At 42.8% G+C, this 23,392-nt stretch overlaps 1 protein-coding gene across 1 annotated transcript in view; it reads right to left on the bottom strand.

Annotated features, from left to right (window-relative positions):
* The window catches only part of ELK3 (ETS transcription factor ELK3), a 57,863-nt gene that overhangs the window by 15,669 nt on the left and 18,802 nt on the right, over nucleotides 1-23,392 (bottom strand). The window lies entirely within an intron of this gene.

The following is a 23,392-nucleotide window of genomic DNA, read 5'->3' on the forward strand; positions in this document are numbered from 1 at the left end:
GTAGCAACCCAGAGACTACGGCGCCACCAATTTAAGGCAACAAAATCCAGGTCACAGAACGCTTGCAATGTAACCGAAATACATTGTTTTATTGACGACAATGTTTGTGTCCTAGGCCTTAGAACACAATTGAGTGAACCATGAGCGAGCTCGAACGGTTCCAGATCCTGGAAGAAAAGTGATGTCACTATCAGACAATAGGTGTAAGGGGCAATATTAATGGGTTGTCAGTAACGATTTTACTTTACATCCTTTTTGTATTTGAAATCATCACACCTCTTAATAAATGATCACATCCTATTAGAATGTACAGTATGATTTGTAAGCATGTCTACCACAAGGTGGCAGGCGTCTTCTAACTGCACATTATAGCTCTGTTACTACTCCAGGACATGCAAATTATACTGAATAGTGTATTTGTAACATCGGATATTATAAGGAGCCACACGGTGTGGTATGTTTATTTTAGAACGAATAAATACAGTGAAGATCTGATTCTGATATATTACATGTATCTCAAGTATTGGAAATGATGCAATGTAAATATTCTATTTTCTATTGCGCGTAAATGTACTAGTTTAGTACATTCGGGTGAAATCTGATTAGTTAAAAAAAAAATGTTCGTTAAATTGGGGGTTCACTACTGTAGCTTACATTTCCTACTATCATAAATCAATAATTTAGTTTAACTTTCTTCTTTTGCTATTGAAAAAAACTATCAGACAGGAATTCCACACATCTTTCCTTAAAGCTGCAGTTGTCTTTTTTTTTTTTTTTTTATTTTTTTTTTTACTTCAATAGTTTCATGTGTGCAATCTCTAATTACCTAAAGAACTGTATAGCTGCAGGTCAATTCGTTCTCCATGTATTGATCGGCGAAATTTGGTGACATAATTAGTGAAGGGATCTGTTTTTCTTCTGCTTCTGTCTCTCAGTGGAAGCTCATGAATATTCATGAGCACTCCTGCACTGACATGTGCTAGAGGGAGGGCAGGGCTGACATAGGGGTGTGCCAGGGCTTGTGACAGGACATGAAGGGGCAGTGCCTTAGCAAATTCTTGTTAAAATAGAATACAAGAAAATTGGTCTTTCAAAGTTGTTGTTTTTAAAAACAGAAAATGCTAAAAGTATTTTTTCTTACTACAGAACTGATTTATTTAAAAAAAACACACATGCAGGATATTGACTGAACTGCAGCTTTAACACACAGAAAACACCAAGCAGAGTTCAAGTACATTATAGCTGTTAGATTATTTAGATTTTCTTTTCACAAATACACTTATAAAGTATGTATGATATTGTACTGAGAACGTTGAAAATGTAATTTGCAAAATGTATGCGTGGGTGGGGAGGGGATTAACTTTAATCCAAAATATTTTCATTAATAGTCCAGGCCAGGGACTAGTATCAAAAATAGGCAAATAACATAGTTTGCACCTAGTCTTCTGTAGCAATTGCATAGTGATTTCTCTGAGAATGACGTGGGGTTTGTTTGTGTGGCTTCCTGTATTTCAGCAGGTTACAAGCAGGAAACTGGAAAATAGGCCACAGGAAATGTGGCCTCCTACATCTGTCCCAGCCTGCAATCACAAGGCTCCGCTTCCTCTGCTGAAACTCTCAGGCTGTTTAACTCACAAATGCCAACAATGTATATTCATCAGTTGATAGTTCACTTCTCTGCCTGAATACATACTCAAGCATGTTATGCATCTGAGGGGCATTGTCCTTATACACTGTTTTTTTCTTCAAGCCTTTGCTAAAAAAAAAAAACCATGGGGGGTGGAGAATCATGGCTTAACCCCTCCATAGCCAGAGCAGCCAAGCATTGCTTAGCTATTCCTTTCAGGTCCTCTACCGGTGGCATCTCTCACTGATTTTGAGCGTAAGCAGTGGCATAGGCTTCAATGCAGCCATACAGATATAAAATAGTACTTTTCCCATCAAAAAATCATTTGTAAATAAAGAACCTGCAAATGTTACAGATTCTGAGAGAGACTCTTCTGAGTTCCAAGTTGTTTATATACCACCCCTAACACACCTTTATACAACACACAGAGACCGGTGTACAAATACAAAGAAAATAGGGATATCCCCCCCCCCCCCCCCCCCCAAAATACAGTTCAGCTTTACTTACACTAGTCTTTTAGATGAATTATCATTTATTTGAGAACATTGGAGGGTGACCTTTCATGTTTCGACTTTGTATTTTTACCTATTGTGTTGATCACACACAGGTAGTTGCCCTCTGAGATTTTGTCCCCATGTTAAAATTAGCATATATCCAACGCCACCTTTTAGATGTGACCTAACTAACGTCAGGTTAAATCCCTACGGGACCTATAACGGAGCTCTGTGGATATGCCTTGTTAGAAGGAACGCCTCTTTTGCATATCATTAGCACTAATGTCCATTATAGTAACACAAGGCCATGTCCAGCTGAAACCCGCACGTAACACTGCATTAGTGAGCTTTGAAGATACGTTAGCACTGAACGAGGTGTTAACACCTCATTAAGTCAATAACTGACCTCTGTGGATCAGGGCCAATGTAAATATCATTACAGTGCTAACCAGCTGAAACGCCCTGGAGAACATTGTGAGTTCTCATAAGCAGGATTCTCCTTATCTCCTGTATCTGTTTGTGCGTGTTTGTCCTTATTTGGTATGTCCTTCTGTTCATGTCATTTACATCTCTCTGTTCCCCGTTGTACCACGCTGAGGAATATGTTGGCGCAGTTTGTACTAGAACTGTAAAATCATATTTTTAAAAGCCATATTTTGTTACTGTCTCTGCATTTGACTATCATTAGTTGTACACTAGTTCAGAGATTAGTGTGTGTTTTGGGTGCTGGGAGATTGAGGTGTAAATGCATTTCTTTCTATTGCAGCCTAATCAGTGATCCTTTTATCCATATTATCCTTTTAATATGCTTTTAAAGAAGAAGAATTAGGAAGACCATAGTATAGGATAAATATTTTAAGATTATTTCCTGTAGCTTTTAAAACAAGTATTTAGGGAAAAAAATATTTCTTAAAAAAAAAAAACAAGAAAACAAACGTGTCTGTGACAACTTGACCACAAGTTTATAGATGACCCAGGATGTGGTATGGGGAAATATGGACATTACTCTATCATCCCAATTCCTGTCGAGGAATAGGTGTAAAGATGAAAGCAGATCCTCTGGTGCACAAGACTAAGAATTCAAATCTAACATTTTAGGAACTGTTCCGCTGCAGAATAAAACGGTTACAGTTTACACTGGCGACACACTTTATTCGAGCTTGGCTAGTCCCACGAATTCAGGTATACCCGGGTGTATTGAGGTTTGTGACTGTTTTCTGCCCGAGTACATTGAGTTATTTTTCAGGCAGGGATTGAAGCATTTTATTCCCGCTGGCTGCAATACTGCACAGTATATATATATACACTGCATTACAATACATGAATTTATGCCATCTGGTAGACACGCGAAGCATTGCAGCCTATTAAATCCTAATCATCCTCATTTAACAGATCAGCCGCCCATCAGCCAGGCATGAACCCAGGCTGGGAAGGCAAATGCAACGGGGCTTGTCAGAGGTGAGGAGCGGCGCATTCCAGGTATCTGCCAGGTACATACCGGGTATTTGCTCGAATAAAGTGTGTCGGTGCAGTATACTACCACGGGACGTGGTCCTCCAGTTTGCATTCCCTGGTTCTGTTTAAAAGCCACTAAATGAGAAGTGCTCTCCACCGCACTTGGGGGAGTACTTTTTCAGTGTAAGATACTGATGCTGATTTTTCCATATGCAGCAACTTAAACATTTCCGGCCAGAGCATCCTCAACATGTTGCCATTGTGTTCAAGCTGTAAAAACTTTCTAAATCCGGACTTCCTCCTATTATGTTTTTTAGGCGTCTTGCTGGGAAACTAGACTTGCAGCAAAAGGTAGGAGTTCCTGCAGCACCACCCCGTGGAAAAAGTAGGAAACCTGAAATGTACTCATAACCAGGAGTTTCAGAAAACATACAAGCCAAATTTACAGTTCAGTTCTGTTGACTACTCGGCAAGCGCCGCGCGCTCAGCACGCTTAGTGCTAGCGTGGCCCCAGCCTAAGAGACCCTTTCATTATAATGTGAAATTCGGAGAAACCCCAACTCTGTCTAATAGCGCGTTGGAGATCAGATGCATTGAAAGGAACCCCAACCCTCTCTAATATCATGTCTGAGATCAGATGCATTGAAAGGAACCCCAACCCTCTCTAATAGCGTGTTTGAGATCAGATGCATTGCAAATTCTTCTGTATTTGGTGCAATTTTCAAATGATGTGAAAATTGCGGGGAACCCCGGATTCCTAGGAACTCATGTTTAAAAACACTGGTGTAAGAGGTCAATTAAATGACATACATCAGCAGACAATTGATTACTCCATGACTTTGCAGGGAAGTCATGAGGCTATTTTTGTTTTGTGGTATTTAATTTCATATACTGTATTATATTAGATACGCAGCCAGCCACAAAAGTGATATTAGGACTATCCATTAAACCAGCGGTGCGCAAACTGGGGGCGCGCAAGACTGACTGCGGGGGGGTGCGCTGGGTTTACAGAGACCCCGCACGCTTCCCGAAGGCACTTAAATGAAGTGCCGGGGGAGTTGCAGGGCCTCTGTAAACCAGACTTACCTTGGCTCCGGGGGATTCTTACACGCGTCGCCATGGCAATGCGGCGTCATGTCATGTGAGGGAGCCAACACCAGTGAGGGGGGGCGCGGGGGTGAGGAGACCGCCAGCAGGGGGCACAGGGAAAAAAGACATTAAACATAGATGTGTAGAGGGCTAGCAAATTGCATAATTATATGTATGAATATATTTTTATTTATGAATACAGAAAAAAACATGTTAATAAACATAATACTCAGAGCAGAATATTTGGAAATTTGATGCACTATCGAGACGCATTAAACTTAAAAGCAAAAGAAAGTTTTAAATCAAAAACTTAAATGCTTAATGAGGAGATGCATTTTCAGAGCAAAAAAAGCCAGCGGAGAGCGCAAAAAGGGCGTCTATAAACCTGAAATAGGCCGAGTCCATATACCATATAATTACAGGTATAACTTATCTACATATAAATATAAAGAATGCAGAAACAATCTTTGTCTGGAAGAGCCTGAGAGAAGTGCATTTAAAAAAAAAAACATCCACCAACTGGTGACCCATTATTATTTTTACTTTGTAACTTGTAGCTGATTTTCTCTTGTGACTGCATTCAGCTGTGATGTGAACCTCTGATTAGTAAAGGGAGGTCTGGTGGCTAAAGTAAAACCCTAAGGCTGCGGTCCCAGTAACAGCCTGTGCGCACGGCGTGCACTGTGCGTGTAAGCACCGCCTCTCAATGGGGCTGGGCCCAGTACGCACCGTCACGCAGAAGGTGCAGCCGCGCCGTGCTGCAGGTTTTTTCCCAACTCAATCAAATTGAGTTTACTCCTAGCGACGGACGCGTGGCCACGCCACCACCGGCGGTTCACCCAATGAGGGCGAACCAGCCGCGTGATGTAATGGCCACGCCCCCGCAAATACCAGACCACGCCCCCTCCCGTCGCAAGATTCTCCTCACAGACCGCAGATCGCGGTTAGCGCTGTGCACGCGCCGCCCCCCCCGCCGGGCGTGCATGTCACAGACATTACTGGGACCGGCTGCGGCGACGCACACTCATGCTTGAGCGCCGTGACATCACCAACTCTCTGAGCAGGAGCGCAAGCCTGTCCTGCAGCAATTTACGAGAAGAGGGGCATGGCACATAAGGGAGGGTGCGTGTCATTGCCTGGATCGGTGCGTGTCAGTGAATGATGTAACGTGACGTCACACGGTCATCCAAAAAATCAAAAATAAAAAGTTTTATTATACCACAGTCACATGCAGAATAATGTGCTTTGCTGTGATTGGATGGCTTAATGCTTAAGTTTGATTGGTTTTGGTGACTGGTGCTGTGTGATTCGTTGTTGCCTTGTCATGTGACCCTTCAGTGCGCTTAGAAATCAATTTTGCCTGTTTCCCCAAGCGCAGAGCATTGGAAAGCATGCACGCACGCAGTGTGGACAAGTGCACCTACTACCATGTATTCGATTGCGCCAAGCGCGAGTGCGTCGCTGCACCGTGGCCACAGCCTTAGAATCAGAACATGTAGCGGTATCTTTAATACCACTGGTGGCACAATGGGAGCAGACGTAAACCAAGAGTATTGTACCAAGAGACCAAACAGTACCAAGAGACCAAAACCAGAGTATTGATGCCGAAGGCTGGGAGGCTATTTCATAAGCTGCTGCTAAAAGTTCCATATGCACGTCAATCAAAGAAAACGCATACACCGTTCTGTACAGGTGGTACCGAACACCAACGGCACACCTATCAAGAATGTTCTCAGGGGTTTCCCCTCTATGCAGTAAGGCAGCGGTGCGCAAACTGGGGGCTGTGGGATTTTTTTGGGGGGGTGCGGGCGGTTGCAGAGACCCCACGCTCTTCCCCGAGGCATTTAAATTAAATGCCAGGGGACCGCGCAAGGCCTCTGCAACCTGTACTTGCCGGGATTCAGCCGGCTTCTGCTCATGTCACCATGACAACGCGGCACAAATGACGCCGCGGGGTCATGTGACGTGCCGCATCGTTATAACACATCAAATTACGCTGCGGGGGTCATGTGACCCTCGGCGTCATTTGATGCCGGGTCACTTGGGAGGGGGGGGGGGCGCGAGCACAGGGACCGAGACACAGGGGGCGCAGCCAAAAAGCTTTGCACAACCCTGCCCTAAGGGATGTGAACAGCGTGCAACCTTTGTTTACATGTGGTGGTCCTGTCTCGGGGTGGCTACATTGTGGGATTAGGGCAACTATTTCTCCCAGAGGGTCCGAGGTTACCCCTTCCCCCTGGATTTGTGGATATGCCTCCTGAGTAGGTCAATACGGGACATTGACAGACACCCAAATAAATGCATCACAGACATCATGACGGCGACGAGATGCTCTATGGCTGCTCTCTGGTTAAGTTCAGACCTTCGCTCCCTCTTACAAATGAAAAAAACGCATCTGGTACTCCCTTAAAATGGAGACATTGACGGGAATATTCTGAGATTCCCGTTCAAAATTCCAGGTCTGTCAACTTTGCTTGATCTACGACAGCCTCCAATCGGACGTCCCTCTACCAGTCCACCATCCTCCTTTAACTGTGCCCGGCGGGGTCCTGGATAGTCTCATTGCCAGCATGCCACTGTTATTAATGCTATTATTGCCGTCATGATTCAATCATTTGGCTATGTGTGTATTTTCATTGGTCGGAATGTAATGTTATAACTGATCAAATTTGCTGTACCCCCCCCTTCTTTATTCTGTTCATATCCACCCCCTCCCCCCATATTAAACATTAAATACCAATAAACTTTGAGTATATACAGTGGTGTGAAAAAGAAAGTACACCCTCTTTGAATTCTATGGTTTTACATATCAAGACATAATAACAATGTTCCTTAGCAGATCTTAAAATTAGGTAAATACAACCTCAGATGAACAACAACACATGACATATAACACCATGTCATTATTTATTTAACAAAAATAAAGCCAAAATGGAGAAGCCATGTGTGAAAAACTAAGTATACCTTATGATTCAATAGCTTGAAGAACCACCTTTAGCAGCAATAACTTGAAGTAATCGTTTTCTGTATGACTTTATCAGTCTCTCACATCGTTGTGGAGGAATTTTGGCCCATTCTTCTTTACAACGTTGCTTCAGTTCATTGAGGTTTGTGGGCATTGGTTTATGCACAGCTCTCTTGAGGTCCTGCCACAGCATTTCAATCGGGTTGAGGTCTGGACTTTGACTGGGTCATTGCAACACCTTAATTCTTTTCTTTTTCAGCCATTCTGTTGTAGATTTGCTGGTGTGCTTGGGATCATTGTCATGTTGCATGACTCAATTTCGGCCAAGCTTTAGCTGTCGGACAGATGGACTCACATTTGACTCTAGAATACTTTGGTATACAGAGTAGTTCATGGTCGACTCAATGACTGCAAGGTTCCCAGGTCCTGTGGCTGCAAAACAAGCCCAAATCATCACCCTTCCACCACCGTTCTTGACAGTTGGTATGAGGTGTTTGTGCTGATATTCTGTGTTTGGTTTTCGCCAAACATGGCGCTGTGCATTATGGCCAAACATCTCCTCTTTGGTCTTGTCTGTCCAAAGGACATTGTTCCAGAAGTGTTGTGGTTTGTTCAGATGCAACTTTGCAAACTTAAGCCGTGCTGCCATGTTCTGTTTAGAGAGAAAAGGCTTTCTCCTGGCAACCCTTCCAAACAAACCATACTTGTTCATTCTTTTTCTAATTGTACTGTCATGAACTTTAACATTTAACATGCTAACTGAGGCCTGTAGAGTCTGAGATGTAACTCTTGGTTTTTTTTGCAATTTCTCTGAGCATTGCACGGTCTGACCTTGGGGTGAATTTGCTGGGACTTCCACTCCTGGGAAGATTGGCAACTGTCTTGAATGTTTTCCACTTTTGAATAATCTTTCTCACTGTAGAATGATGGACTTTAAATTGTTTGGAAATGGCCTTATAACCCTTCCCAGATTGATGGGCAGCAACAATTGCTTCTCTAAGATCATTGCTGATGTCTTTCCTTCTTGGCATGGTGTTAACACACACACCTGAATGCTCCAGACCAGCAAACTGCTAAAACTTCGGCTTTTATAGAGGTGGTCACACTTGCTGATGATCGATTAATCAAGGGCATTTGATTAGCAGCACCTGTCTGCTACTTAGCATCTTAATTCCTATGGAAGCAGTAAGGGTGTACTTAGTTTTTCACACATAGCTTCTCCATTTTGGCTTTATTTTTGTTAAATAAATCATGACACGGTGTAATATGTCATGTGTTGTTGTTGTTCATCTGAAGTTGTATTTACCTAATTATAAGACCTGCTAAGGAACAGATGATTGTTATTATGGCCTGATATGTAAAACCATAGAATTCAAAGAGGGTGTACTTTCTTTTCCACTCAACTGTATATAAAAACAAGATACCTCTACAATAATGCAAACGTAAGAATGACGACATTATTATTTTCATTAAACTTTTTTTTATATTGAGCTATAATTAGGGAAGAGTTGGGACTCCTGTCCCAAAAACGGTGAGTAAATGGGCCAGGGCTTCTGCTGAAAACTGATGTGATCCACAGTGCAGGCCTGCTGGGGGATGTTACATAGTTACATAGTAGATAAGGTTGAAAAAAGACATACAGGCATACCCCGTTTTACATACACTCGCTTTACGTACACTCGCAAGTACGTACATTTTTTTTTAATTGCACCTTACCCCCTGTGTACGTACGCGTGCTTCGCGAGTACGGACACCAGGGGGCGGCGTGTGCGTGCTGTGGCGGTGTGCCCTCTCTTCCTCTCCCCGGCTCTTCCTTCACCTGGCTCCCCCAGCCCTTCCGTTCCCCGGCTCCCCCAGCTCTTCTGTTCCCTGGTTCATCCTCTCCCCGGCTCTTCCAATCACCTTCCCCTCTTCCTGGCTATTCTGATCACCCCCCGCCCCCCTCCCTCTTTCCCTGGCTCTTCCGGTCACCTTACCCTCTCCCTGGCTATTCCGATTACTCCCCCCCCCTCGGTTCTTCCGATCACTCCCCCGAGCCCCCCCGGTTCTTCCGATTACTCCCCCCCCCCTCGGTTCTTCCGATCACTCCCCCGAGCCCGCTCAGAGCCGCGCTCTAGCGTGCGTGTGCCGCCTCTGACTGCCATGCTTCTGCCGCCCGCAACCTGCACGCTGCTTGAGGTAGGGAAAGAAAGGGAGGAGGGACATGCAGGGGGTGGTGTGATGTGAGGGACATGGGGGGGTGATATGAGGGACATGGGGTGGGGGGGTGATGTGAGGGACATCGGGGGGGGTGATGTGAGGGACATGCAAGTGGGGGGTGATGTGAGGTACATGCAGGTGGGGGGGGATGTGAGACATGCAGGTGGGGGTGATGTGTGAGGGACATGCAGGTGGGGGGTGATGTGAGGTACATGCAGGTGGGTGAGGGGGGGATGTGAGACATGCAGTGGGGGGTGATGTGTGAGGGACATGCAGGTGGGCGGTGATGTGAGGTACATGAAGGTGGGGGGGGGATGTGAGACATGCAGGTGGGGGGTGATGTGTGAGGGACATGCAGGTGGGGGGTGATGTAAGGGACATGCAGGTGGGGGGTGATGTGAGGTACATGCAGGTGGGGGGTGATGTGAGGGAGATGCAGGTGGGAAGTGATATGAGGGAGATGCAGGGGGGGTGATATGAGGGAGATGCAGGGGGGGTGATATGAGGGAGATGCAGGGGGGATGATATGAGGGAGATGCAGGGGGGTGATATGAGGGAGATGCAGGGGGGGTGATATGAGGGAGATGCAGGGGGGGATGATATGAGGGTGGTAATATGAGGGAGATGCAGGGGGGGGTGATATGAGGGAGATGCAGGGGGAGGTGATATGAGGGAGATGCAGGGGGAGGTGATATGAGGGAGATGCAGGGGGAGGTGATATGAGGGAGATGCAGGGGGAGGTGATATGAGGGAGATGCAGGGGAGGTGATATGAGGGACATGCAGGGGGAGGTGATATGAGGGAGATGCAGGGGGGGTGATATGAGGGAGATGCAGGGGGGGTGATATGAGGGAGATGCAGGGGAGGGTGATATGAGGGTGGTAATATGAGGGAGATGCAGGGGGGGGGGTGATATGAGGGAGATGCAGGGGGAGGTGATATGAGGGAGATGCAGGGGGAGGTGATATGAGGGAGATGCAGGGGGAGGTGATATGAGGGAGATGCAGGGGGGGGGTGATATGAGGGAGATGCAGGGGGAGGTGATATGAGGGAGATGCAGGGGGAGGTGATATGAGGGAGATGCAGGGGGAGGTGATATGAGGGAGATGCAGGGGGAGGTGATATGAGGGAGATGCAGGGGGGGTGATATGAGGGAGATGCAGGGGGAGGTGATATGAGGGAGATGCAGGGGGAGGTGATATGAGGGAGATGCAGGGGAGGTGATATGAGGGAGATGCAGGGGGAGGTGATATGAGGGAGATGCAGGGGGGGTGATATGAGGGAGATGCAGGGGGGGTGATATGAGGGAGATGCAGGGGAGGGTGATATGAGGGGTGCTGGAGGAGATATGATTTTACCCGTGCGGCCTGATTTTTTAAAAATATTTATAGGGGGGGGGTCTTTTAAAAATGTATTGAGGCGGTGTGGGTCTTTTAAAAATGTATTGGCGGGGGCATTTTTAATATGTATTGGCGGGGGCATTTTTAATATGTATTGGCGGGGTGGGGTTACATGTATTTAGAGGGATGGTTTTTTTGGTATGTATTTTGTGGGGGCACTAGTAAGAAAAAATTAGCTGACATTAAAGATTTTCTTTCTATAAAGCCTACTGTATTTATTTTGGTTACAAATGCATTATTGACATTAGTTATGCATATATATGATGTCTGCAGAACAGTACATGCATCGTAAAGTGGAAAAAAAATAGTGCTTCACTTTAAGTACATTTTCACTTTACATACATGCTCCGGTCCCATTGCGTATGTTAAAGCGGGGTATGCCTGTATGTCTGTCAAGTCCTGTGCTAAATTTAGACGACAGATACTTTATCCTATATCCGTACTTACCGTATATTGATAAAAAGGAAGTCAAACAAAAACCCCAGTGAAAAATAATCCAATGATATCTGATAAGGGGAAAAATAAATTCCACCTGACTCCAAAGATTGGCAATCAGATAACTCCCTGGATCAACTTCATTCCCATGTTTACTTAATAGGTATATCCCTGCATACTTTTCCTTTCTAAAAATATTTACAACCTTTTTTTTGTACATATCTATTGTATCTGGCATCACAGTCCCCATGGGTAATGAATTCTACATTTTAACTGCCCTTACTATATATCAACCCTGTAAAGAACCCATAGGGTGTCTCTGGAGGTGCCTGTCTGAGACAGCATGCTGTAGGCAGGTGCAAGGCTCCCCCCAGCAGGCATTTCTGCAGACCCCTTCCACAGGCCTCTAGGAGGCCACATTAATCCTCCAAGGCAGCAGGTAGGATCCTAACCTCTCTCCCCTTCCACCCCTCTCTCCTTTCCACATCACCCCCTCCCCTTTCTCTTTCTCCCCATCTCCCCCGTCTCATTCCTCCCTACCATCCTCTCCCCCTCTCATTCCTCCCTCCCCTCTCTCACCCCATCTTTCTCCCCCCTCCCTCCTCTTTCATTCCCCCATCTCTCACTCCTTACCTCCCTCTCTCCCTCCTCTCTCCATCTATTTTTACCCCTCTCTCCCCCAATATATATTTCCTCGTCCTCTCTCTCCCCCCCATCTATCTCTCCTTGCTGCCTCTCTCCCCATCCACCCATTCCCTGTCCCTATCCACCAATTTCCCTCTCCCCCTCTCTTTCATCCCCACTCCCTCCGCCCCGCCCTCTTCCAGCCCCCCACCCAGGCCTCTTCTCCATCTCTACCCTCCTCTCTCTTATCCTGCTTCTCCTCACCCCCTCCACCCTTCCCCCCCTTCAACCTCCACCTTTTTCCTCCCCCACCCTCCCACCTCCCCTTTTCCTTTCTCAATTCTCCTCCCCCCACCTCCTCCACCCTTCCCCTCCTCAATTTGTCCCCCTTCTCACCTTTCCCCTCTCCTTTCCTCCCCCACATGCATATTTTGTTCTCCCCTTTCCTCACCTACCCTCCCACCTACCGTCTCCTGCTTCTCCCTTCCCCCTCATTCTCCTTCCCTCCCCCATTTCTCATGTTTCCCCCCAGTGAGCTGTGGGGTGGATTAATGGGGGAATATACACTGAAAACATAATCTCCACTTTATAAATGATAATGAGCAGAGATTATATTTCAACAGGTTCCACACACAGGTGTAATCCTTTTGGTGAGAGAGGCCCTAAATTACACTCGAAAACTGGAATCGCTCCATTTTGGGACGAGGCATCCAGTGAGAAGCACCAAGTGAGAAGCAGAAGGAAATAGTCTTGCTGAGCAATTGAAGAGAATGTATATTTAGAGAGATCCTATTGTGATAAAGTACACTGATGCATGACTCACATGAGTAGATACTGTATGAGACGGAAAAGGCGTTCGATAGAAAAGAGATAGCTGGAGATGCAGTGTTGGTGAACGTAAGGACTTAACGTGCAGGGTGAGATTTGTTCATGACGGAGGATGTTAAAAGGAGCAGATGCTCTCTTTCCCCCCCCCCCCCCAAAAAAAAAGTTTCCCCTAGGTGGTATGCAGAGGTTGTCAATTGCTAAACCGCATTTAATTTTGGCTCCGGGGAACCCGTTTCCTAAAATATTTACCCCCGTAGTGGGTGCCGGTAGCGGCTCTGTCGGTTTAAATGCCCCGGTCATGCGGGCCAATAGGAAGCTGCAAGGGATGATGTCACTGCTTCCTATTGTCCCGCGTGACAGAACATTTAAAGCCGCCATTTTGATAGCCCCACCAAGCCCAGCCAGAGCTGCTACTGGTGCCCCCTATGGAGGTATCTCAGGGAGCAGATGGTACCCAGAGCTGAAATTAACACGGTTCTGCTCCGTTGACTCCCTGCTTCAATCCTATAACTTTTTTTTTTTTTTTAAAGGAAAGCAATATTGCTGCTTTATCATGTCTAACTTGTTATTTTCTATTTATTATGCTATTAGTGTATGGTGTTTAAAAAGAAAAAAAAAAACAACCCTGGTGAGTTGGACTTTCGACATAAATATGGTGCATTTTATAAGGAACTAGCATCTCCATACATTTCCTAATTTCCTCTGCTCCTCTTTAGAGTACTAAAACAAAAGACAAATTAGTAGCTCACTACCATGCATAAAATGTTGATGTTATGCACTGCCTGCCTTGTAATTTCTACACACCGGAATAATCACCAAGAAAGTACTTCCCTTAGAAGATAAGTAATTTAGAGCTGACGGCGTATTTTAATGAGTTCTGGAAAACCCCAATAATGGGGCCAGTTCTCAAACTAGAATAAATTGTAACTGTTTTAATGTCACACTTTCCACTAGTTCTTATAGCAACATCTTAAAGCCGCAGCTACTGCAATTTTTAGGATTTTTTATTTTTTTTTGCAGATTTCGAACATGGTTGTCCCTTGGAGCAGAACCAGGCTGTTCCAAGGTCTAGGGACCGGCAGTGGGAGTAAGGCTCGGCTAGCAACCATATTTATTTACCAGAACACCAGCATATATAAAACCAAATACCTCAGGAACCAGGTGGTCACTAAAACTGAAACAAAATACTGCAGTTTAACTTCAGGGAATCCACAGGTACCGATTCTAAAAACATAATTGTGTAGGATTTCTGCTTTAATGTTTAGGGCAGAGTTGAATAATGATTCAATAAAATAATGTTACTATAGGTGGTTTAATTCCAACATATAATTATATAGTGTGTGTATGTTTATTTATAAAATATTTTACCAGGAAGTAATACATTGAGAGTTACCTCTCGTTTTCAAGTATGTGTGTGTGTGTACAGATGTAGCGGCCGTTATTCAAACATTTCACAGAGCCATTTTCGTGTGCTCTGCTGTATTCCACGCGGCATTCGCGCCTTTGTTTACCGCGGTTGATTTGTTTGAATTTCATGGATTGGGTGCAATTCTTCGCGTATCCGTGGCAGAAATGAATGAATTGTAATGTGTACAGTACTGTACTGTGTCAATTTGCAGGTGTTTAAAAACCAGAACCCTAAAATACCATTTTCTGCACTCGATAAAAACGAGTCAACACGCTTTAAGTTTGGAAGAAATCATGCGCCATGACATGAGTATTCCGAGGTTTCCAAGCGTGAAATGTTCAAATAACGGCCGCTGCATCTGTGTATCTATGTGTGTATATATATATATATATATATATATATATATATATATATATACACACAGTGGTTGACAAATCACCAAAAAATCTACTCGCCACACAAAAAAATCTACTCGCCACCTAGTACCAAACGTGTGCTGCTTGGGCCAATATTTACTCGCCCGGGGGTTAAATCCACTCGCCCGGGGCGAGCAAATGTATAGGTTTGTCGAACACTGTGTATATATATATATATATATATATATATATATATATATATATATATAAAATATATATGAGATGATTTATTTATTAAATATTTTTTTGTGATATATTATATGTATAATATGGGTTCTTAATCTTATATTGTCTGCACCTGTCACCTGCATCAGGCTCTTATGTGGTTGGTATATCACAGTAGAGTTCCATCTACTTAAGATCCTCATGCAGGTGTGACAAAAGTCTTTTAAGATGAAATGCGTAGGGCTACGGTAGTCCTGTCACCGTATTTTATCAGCCTTTTCTTGCTGCATGCCTTATTCAAGGCAATTGGGACTTTAATCCACATTCCTCTGGCCGACGTAATCAGGGTACATACGGTGTGAGTAAACGCCATCGCGCAATCATCACGAGACTTGGCGATCAAGGAGGAGGGGATCTGTAGCACAAGCGTCGGAGAGCAGACGGCATCTTCTGTGACTGTGAAACGGATCCTGGCGGTTATCGTTTCCACTATTGCAGCTAAAGACTAGGATTTTATCCTGAAATGACCATTTTTATCTGCCACATCGTAAGTAAAATCTGTGCTTGCGCTGTGTGAAACCAAATATACTTACTTCACCATATTAGCTATCTTTCTCATTTTTAGGTCATACCCAGTCTCGGATTCTACTTATTGGACTTTCATATTACCTTATCCAAATCAGTGTTTATTAGTTCAAACATTGTTTGCATTGGTTTCCACCCTTTGTTTTTTTCTCTCCTTTATTATGACTTTATCAGTCTCTCACATCGTTGTGGAGGAATTTTGGCCCACTCTTCTTTACAACGTTGCTTCAGTTCATTGAGATTTGTGGGCATTTGTTTATGCACAGCTCTCTTAAGGTCCAGCCACAGTATTTCAATCGGGTTGAGGTCTGGACTTTGACTAGACCATTGCAACTCTGGCAGTCCCATTCAAACTGAATGGGACTGCAAGAACCCCCGCTGTGTTAATCCGACGGGCCATTAGTCTGTCTGCAGAAATCTCACAGAGAGGTTGCAGCGTTTACTGTGAGATATCCCCAGTATTTCACCAGGTAACTGTTTGGATACTGGTGGCTGTATCTGTATATATGATGTGGTGGATTTGAATTCTGAGCTTACGGGGGCTGTGTGAGACAGGCAGAATGGCACCTGACTCGACTACAAGAAGGGGGCTTCTAACTCAGAGGTGTCCGAGCAACTCTTTAAGCTTTGGTGTTTTGAGGGAGATTGCCCTTATCTTTCATTTCTCTGCCAAAAGGGCCATCCAGAAACTCATGGCTGCTCTCAAAAACACGAATAACAAACTCAGGAAGAAAGTAAAGCAGGCAAAGAAATGATCCTAAGACTTGTGTACATACCCACTGTAATTGTCCATGTGTGAGCACCATAGAATGGCAACAATGTGATCTCTCTGTTACACTAATCACTTCAAGATGGCCAGAGGCACTGGCCCCAGTATGGCACCTCTTCCTGGCTTTTGTTTAAAAAGATCTTTTTTTAAGTTAAAAGTTGGTTCTAAATGTAGCTTTTTATTAATATATTTTATGAACATAATGTTTCATACTAATATTAAGAAGGTACATCTGGGATACTTTTTAGCCTGTATATTGATAAAATAATAGGCTGCTGATTTTGCTGTATATTCTAAGTGTCTCCCTTTATTTTAAACAAACAGGAAAAAGGCATGTCTGTTTTCAATTACCCATTGCTCAAAGCACTTAGGTTGTTTAAGATCACCTATGTGTTGTGTTAACCTATCTTTTGACTCATAGGTGTAGTAAAATATTAGGGGAAGAAAATAAAGATGGCGAAGACTAGCCTAAGCATCTTGGGGGACAGCATGAGCTGGATATGTTTAATCCACAAGACAATAAGACATAGTATGTACTTTGTGTGGGTACCCTGCTTAAATGGAGCTTACCTTGATGTGGATAACTGGCTTAAATTATTTTTGGATCAAAACATGCAACCAAATAACTCCTTGGTTAAAAGCCTTATGATAAGAATTAAAATTGTTGCTAATAAATGGCAAGCCAATTTAGAAAGTAGCACAGGGTTTTTGTCTTTGTTTTCCATAAATGTATGGACAATTCTCTTTCCCTATCAGTACTCCTAAGGCCCCGCTCACACAGCACGCTACACGATGTGCGCGCGTGCATTCGTCCCAGATGCCTAGCGGCCAATGGCAGTGTTCAGTATTGAAACTACCATTGGCTGCAAAGTACGGCGTAGACGCTGCTGCAATCGTGGGAGTCTTTTTTCAATCTCCGGCTGCAGCAGCGTGACGTCAATTTCAGCAGCCAATCAATGCCCAGACGTTTTACATTGATTGGCTGCTGAAATTGACCAGAGACTCGGCAGTGGGGACGGGGGACCCCCCCGCCCCCCCGTATTATTATATATAAGTTATATATACTTGTTATATTATATTTAAGAAGGCATAGCATGACTAGATAACGTGCAAGGAATGTAAATAACAAGGTATGTTATCTATGAGATGAAACATATTGAAGTGACAGCTCAAACAGGGAAAAACAAGTACTGTACATATTTGGTAAAACCGGATATGTACAGGAAGGATATAAGAATGTTTTGTTGGGATGTATACATCAGAACTACTAAGAACCATTCTTGAGCTGATACCATTGTGACTGTAGTTCTCCACTCATAACCAACAAGGTCTGTAAAGATGTCTGAAGCTTTCTGTTTGTCTCTGAATAAATATTGGAAAAAAAACTGATCTTGTGGATTATTTGTAAGGTGGAACAAAAGATATACACATATCTTCACTGGCGAGCCTTGCCTATCGAAGTTACTGCTTGCTCACAAAGGGGGATAAGCCCTCGTGTGTGGGTGTACCTTATTGCAAGGAAGACTCCCGGCATCCCCGGATATAAGTAGTGAGCTTCCCAGTACTTCAGAACCTGGATTCAATGGGTTATCAGAAGCAATTCTTACAACCAAATGAACTGATCGGTAGCCACCGATACCAACGAGAGACACTCCTGGTCCGGATAAGTGTGGTATAGCACTGCCGAGGAGGGGATCGCAAAGCTGACGTGAAAGGGCGGTGTGAACGGGTACTGTATATCTCAGTCGACAGGGATTTCGCAACACCCGTGCCTACCTAGAAAACATCATTGGAGAGCTTACATAAGATTAAGATTGTCTTGAGCTATGGATAGTATCCGGGAACAGGCTAATGTTGCATGTAAGGTCCCTCTGATATCAACCAAAGATGTACGGTGTGTGAATATGTAGGGTTCCTTATGGAAGCAGGTTATAAGTGCAATTAAAGAAATAGTTGAGCAAGAAATTATACCATCTAAATGTCAGAAAGTGGTAGGAAGAATCTGAAACAGATCCTGATTTTTAAAATATTCCGGCACAAATGTATTCCAAAATCTCTAGCACTATATCAGAATGGCTTGCTGCAGTGGAAGCACTGTATGCTAGGCGATAATGGTGAAAAACAGGGTTGCAGACATGTGAATGTGCTCACAAGTTAAATTTTTCATTTTCTGTATGCTATACGGTGGAGAGTTTTTGTCACCGTTTTACCCACCATAACTTATTTAAGGTGCGGTTGAAACTGATCCCAGCTTCAAATTGCAAAGCCAGTATAACTAGCCTCACACAGATGAGACCCAAAATGTCAAAACCGCTGTCTGTGAGTACGTTTACTGGCTATGCACTTGAACCCAGGCTGTGCTAAAAAGATGTGTAATACGGCAGTAATAAACTTATAGGGGTCCATGTTAAAATGAAGTTGGAGCAAAAGGTGATACTGCTCATTTACATGTTATTTCCCAGAATCCCTTGCTGCAGTGAAAACATTGTATGCTTGGAGATAATGGGGAAAAGCAGGGCTGCAGACCTGTCTGAAATGTGAATGTGCTCACAAGTGATTTTTCATTTGCTGTATGCTATACTGTGGAGGGTTATTGTCACTTTTTTTACCCACCATAAACTAATTTTAAGGTGTGGTAGGAATACAATACAAGGAGTATACTTTGTGGAAGAAAAAGCAAGAGAAGAGATTAGCAGAGATAAATGAATTGCGAGGGAAATTAGGGGTAGGTATCTATGCTGAACTAAGACCAATTCACGTCTCTGTCTTGTCATGTCCACAACTGAAGCACCATCACCTACCTAGGCCCCCTCTTCCTCTGAATAGTATGCAGGCAGCTGTATACTTCAAGGACATGCTTTGTAAGTAAACCATTAACCCAGAAAGAAATTGGCTAGAATTTAAAAAGTCGTTTTTACATTCATTTTTAAAGAAATTAATGCATTAATACATACATTATGAAAATATTGAGAGTAGTTACAATTGTAAGAATGCAAAAGAAAGTCTAAAGAAGTTATAGTATTTGCAGGAATAAAAATCAAGTTGTTTTTTTTTTTTGCACCAAGAGTGTAGTGTAGATAAACACTACTGTTTAGTGTAGATGTTGATATCAATGATAAGAAGGTTTCACATGTAATTGTTTGGTTAAATACCTGATTGGTCTTATAATTTGTGTTCTGCACTGGAAAAAGGGGGCATCCTTTTGAATTATTTTTGTTCATTTGTTATTTGTTTTTAAAAAGATTACAGTAAATAGTGTGAGAAACAATCATTCCATGTCATGGAGTGAAATATTATGACACTCACTGGCATTCAATGATTTAGGATTGAAGAATAATAAGATAAAAGATAAACCTATGTGGTATCACATTTTAAGTTTATTAGTGTAATGTTTTTAAAGAAAATGTTTGCAATTTGGCAGTTGTGAGAAGATTGTGCTTGCGTCTTCCTGGACAATACAGCATATGAAATAACTATTAGGGGCATGGAATATTATTTTAAGACACTTAGCAATAAATCACACAAGGACACAACAGCGCAGTCTGTGATCTGTGATGAAAGAGAGGAGGTGAAACTGCTGTGTTATTGTAGAAATCTGATTGAATTTGTTTGGTTTCACAATGGAATAGCTGTGTCCCAGATTAAAATTGTGTTAAACGGAGACCCTAAAGTTGAGAACATGCTGAAGAACTAAAAAAGAGAGGAATGAGACGCAAGGTTATACTTCTCACGGACAGTATCACTGTGGAACTCTAAAAAGTACCACACATTTTTAGTCTGTTGTGGACAATGACTAGTTTTGTAAGAATGCGTGCAGGATAGAAACAGTTACGTGGATGGAAGTTGTCATGATAATGTCATGAGGTATTATGTATTTTAATCCATTTGGTACTTAAGGGGTTAATGATCTACAGCTTGAAGATAAAAAATACAATACATATTGGGTTTATGACAAGCCCAGGCTTGTTCCAGGTTGTGCTTGGCTTCAAAAAGAGCTTAATTGGGGGTTCTCTCCTGTATGGCTCATTTAAAAGGGCCAGATGGGTTGCATGTTGCTGATAGTGTCCAGATACAGGCAGACGTGGGAATAAAATATGGCCCCTGTGAAAAGTTTATAAACATGGTAATTTTACAGTGAGCTTCAAAGCATTTATCTGCAAGGGGTGTATGGATGGCCAGGGGGCTTGGCTACAGAGGGTATCAAACCAAGAGGACTTTATTAAAAATGAGAATATCGTGAGATGTCATCCATTTTGCATAATAAAAGTAACAAATCTGTAATGGTGTCACCGAAGGACACTGAAATCACACATTGTATGCTTAAGGGAGAATAAGGGACAGATATTCACTTGTCTGTTAATTTTAGGATTACGATGTTCATATTTAGTCTCATTGCGTCTGCCATGGGTGCCTGAATGTATTGATGTGACTCATGTGTATAAGTGTTAGTTAAGGAAAGTTATGAATACAGAAAGTGAAGGATATTCAGCGCTCGTGCTGTAGCACGAATAAAAGTTATGAATACATTTATATATTGCAGGTTTCAGGTAAACGTCATTTCGTAAGAGGTTTTTTTTTACTCTGTCGTAAAACTGTAAATCTCACAGCTGATTTACGACAGGGGCTGGGTTTGCGTGGGTTACATGGAAGAGAGAATATTTAAGTCTGAGCAAAGATTATGAAAATCAGATCTCATCAGAGGAGTGTTTTGGATAAAACACGAAGATCTCATATTCTAAACCAGGGTCCTCTCTGGGGAAAATCTATGGCATTTGGTAATGTATAGGTTTTTTCGTTTATGTTTTACCCTTTTATTTTAAGAAGCTGTTCTGCATTTAATTGTAACTGTATGTTTCTTGTAATCTCTTTTCTGTAAGCTAAAGCACTGTATTTTTATATATATTAAAACATGTAATAAGTAATGCTTTGCGCTCTGAATGGACTATTGCACGCTCTGGGGAGAGAGTATTAACATTTTCGGACACATTTTGCTACAATTGATTATTGTGTGTTAAAGTGCATAGTTTTTTCTATAATAAAACAGGAACCTGGGGCCCTCGCAAATATTAATTTTACATCTTATCTTATTTGCATACCCCAGGTGGTGGAAGTGGATAGATATGATTTGCAGTTGAGAAGGGGTTAATATTAACTCACTGGAGGTACCTGGCTGAGGAGAAAGGTGAGTTGTCTAAAGTAGCCGTGTGTATTAACCCTAGTTGCATATATAAGTCACGTGCTCACTTGTGTGCTGTTCGTGACGGTGGTATATTGGGACGGATTTAGGAGAGATAGAACTCATTTGAGGGAATTTTGCGAAGGTGAAGTGGGGCAGCTTGCGGGCTGTATATTAATCCTTGTCCTATAGAGGAGATATTGTCCATTTGACGGACCTCTGCGGAGATGAAAAGTGGGAGCTCTTGCGAGCACGAGTATTAACCCTTGTTAACCCTATGCAGGTCGCGGCTCGCAGGGTGCCGTACGTGACAGAAGTTATAAGAATAGAAACAAAGGTCCTACAAAAGACAGATAAGAGATCCTGGAAGGAATAGTGAATTGATTCCATGTTTTCAAATAAAACATGAGAGCATTATTAGTGGAAAGGATGGACAGCTAAAAGAGATTTCAGTCAAATCTGCAATGTTAATAACTGTAATTAGGCACCTGTAGTATTATGCCGACTAAGAATGGGTTAACAATTCAAAGGCATGGTTGGCTAGTGTCCAAGAACAGATCCCTCACACCTGCTACCTTCCAAGGCTAGGACACGGCTAGGGGGGACTGACTGTGTTCTTGTGTTAAAACAAAGCCCTATATGAGAGTGCTCCAAAAGAAGAATAGTTGAAAGAGTTAATTGAAGAATCAAATGGACGTAGTAATTATAAATATGTTATGCAATTAAGGCCTTCAGAGGCACGGTAGGGAATAGAATGTCTTTAGGTCGCTATAAAAGAAGGCATAATAATAATATATTTTTTTATACAGCATGATTTCTAGTGAAATACAATTATGTGTTTTTGGCCACATAGGATTCTCTGTTCGAACTCATGACAGGGAGACTGATGGCTGTTTGTTTATTTTCCTAAATGAACCAGTCCAGTAAGATTTGTAAACAGCAGCAAATGGGAAGATCAAAGGTTACAGCAGCTACACAAAGCAGCTGCAGGATAATTTGTATTTTACCACAACAAACATGGTCAGACCATAAATATCTTTGTAGAGGGGGGATAGATATGATTAATAGTTAGCATTCATTATGATTACTTAGGATTGGTAATGGTACAAAGATTCAGAAAGGAAGGTCCTTTTGAAATGTTAAAGAAATTAAACAATACCATTACTATACTGTAGTGTAGAAACGTGTTACACAGAATCCTAGGTCACGGAAGCCAAAGAGATTACAAGCACAGTATATATAGATGTAAATTATACAAAGAAAAGGCAGGTAAATACACCAAACAGATATGACTGCCAAGAAATTGATACTGTATTTGACTTCCTCGTCAGGTGAAGGATTTATTTGGATGCCTGAGAGTCCCATTTGTCCCATTTGGTCACCAAGTACCGGAATTTTCTTTTCCCCCTGAGCACATAACTTTAATAGGTACATGGTATATAAGACTTTTTGGAACCAGAGATATCCGATGTCCAGAAATGGCTACAGAAGAAGAAAGACAAGAACCAAAGATAAAGGACACGGTTCCATCAGATAAACAGCGACCACTTCCGGAACCAAAGATGAAGGACCAGACCAAAAGAAAAAAAGAAGACAAAGAAACTGTGCCAAGAAGCAAGATGCATACTATTTTTTTTCCAGGATTTACATACTCCTATGGAAACATTGTGCAAGAAACCTACCAGACAATGTTGACAGATGTCAGGACTAGGATGGAGGTATCTAGTCTAGCACCCATGACATTAGAAAGAAAGAGA

This window comes from Ascaphus truei, chromosome 5 (assembly GCF_040206685.1).
Source record: "Ascaphus truei isolate aAscTru1 chromosome 5, aAscTru1.hap1, whole genome shotgun sequence".
Lineage (NCBI taxonomy): Eukaryota > Metazoa > Chordata > Amphibia > Anura > Ascaphidae > Ascaphus > Ascaphus truei.